Here is a 1,401-nt window from a genome sequence, read left to right as displayed (position 1 = left end):
GCAGAAGACGAAGGAGAATGGCTCAAACATGTTTCTTATGTGATTCAAGGTCCTGGGAAAAATCAAGATATCATCCAGATACACAAAAGCATTGACATTAATGTAGTCTCTTAATACATCATTGACCAGAGTTTGAAATACAGCTGGAGCATTGGTGAGACCAAAGGGCATGACCAGGTATTCATAGTGACCAGTAATTGTGTTAAATGCCGTTTTCCATTCATCTCCCTCTCTGATTCAAACAAGGTGGTAAGCATTACGAAGATCTAATTTGGTGAAGTTCTTAGCATTTTGAATTTGATCAAAGGCTGAACTCATTAGAGGTAGATACTTCTAATACCGGTGTTGTGGCTATTCTCAGTCAACGTTCCGCAGATGAAAAAGTCAACCCTTGTGCCTTTTCTCTAAGTCCTTGTCCCCTGCAGAAAAGAATTATGATGTCGGCGACCGGGAGTTATTGGCAGTCAAATTGGCCCTCGAGGAGTGGAGGCACTGGTTGGAGGGGGCCAAACACCCTTTCATCATTCTCACTGACCATAAGAACCTTGAGTACTTGAAGACCGCCAAGAGACTCAACTCTCGACAAGCCAGGTGGGCTCTGTTCTTTTGCAGATTTAATTTTGCCCTTTCTTACAGACCCCGGACTAAGAATATCAAGCCTGATGCTCTCTCCCGAGTTCATGAGTCTGACCAGACCAGTGGCAACCAGGGAGGGTTAATTCTGCCGGACTCCGTTCACATTGCCATTACTTAAGTCGAGAGGATGGTCAGGGAGGCCCACCAGAACCATCCCCCAAAAAGTGATTGCCCGGATGGTAAGCTCTTTGTTCCAGACCACCTGGTACTACAAGTCCTCAGCTTTTGCCATGCTTCTCGTCTTTTCTGCCATCCAGGTATAACCAAGACCCTTGGTATAGTTAGGTCCCAGTTCTGGTGGGGTTCCTTGGAAAGGGACGTTGGGTTATGTGTTGGGTCCTGCACCCAATGCTCCCTGGCCAAACCCTCTCGACGTCCTCCAGCGGGTCTCCTGAGACCACTCCCCATTTCTTCACGCCCATGGTCACATTTTGCTATGGATTTTGTCACTGGCCTGCCACAGTCTGGCAGGCCAGTGACATTTCTTGCAAGGTCTTGCTGGAATTTTTATGAAAAACAGGCTGGTCCTAATTTCATGAAGTAATTCCTACAATTTGGTGGAGAATGCGGGCAAGAAATGCTAATTAGATATGAAATAATGAAACACCCCTCTGATCATGAATGAGAAAAGAACTTGTGGTCTTGTCAGATTTCTCAAATAAAGTAATTTATTTTAGATATATGACCAGAATAAACATACAAACATTTCTTAAAATATTATATGAATAAAAACACAAGTTATAATAACGGCACAAAAAATTTCAC

The 1,401-nt window shown here is 43.9% G+C and overlaps 2 long non-coding RNA genes across 3 annotated transcripts in view; one reads left to right on the top strand and one right to left on the bottom strand.

The window, feature by feature from the left end:
- The window catches only part of LOC106534496 (uncharacterized), a 5,222-nt gene extending 3,994 nt beyond the window's left edge, over positions 1 to 1,228 (bottom strand). Inside the window, exon 1 of the long non-coding RNA XR_001312358.1 lies at positions 1,117 to 1,228. This is a non-coding gene — a long non-coding RNA (uncharacterized LOC106534496). The remainder of the gene's footprint in view (positions 1 to 1,116) is intronic.
- Positions 1 to 1,401, top strand: part of LOC106534495 (uncharacterized) — a 13,763-nt gene that overhangs the window by 7,568 nt on the left and 4,794 nt on the right. Inside the window, exon 4 of one of the 2 annotated variants that reach the window (XR_001312357.1) lies at positions 410 to 815. The exons of the other annotated variant lie outside the window; for it this stretch is intronic. This is a non-coding gene — a long non-coding RNA (uncharacterized LOC106534495). The remainder of the gene's footprint in view (positions 1 to 409; positions 816 to 1,401) is intronic. 2 annotated transcript variants of the gene reach the window in all.

The sequence above is a fragment of the Austrofundulus limnaeus genome, unplaced genomic scaffold (assembly GCF_001266775.1).
Source record: "Austrofundulus limnaeus strain Quisiro unplaced genomic scaffold, Austrofundulus_limnaeus-1.0 Scaffold1190, whole genome shotgun sequence".
NCBI lineage: Eukaryota > Metazoa > Chordata > Actinopteri > Cyprinodontiformes > Rivulidae > Austrofundulus > Austrofundulus limnaeus.
The sequence above is the reverse complement of the archived record's forward strand: the minus strand, read 5'-3'. Positions and strand labels throughout refer to the sequence as shown.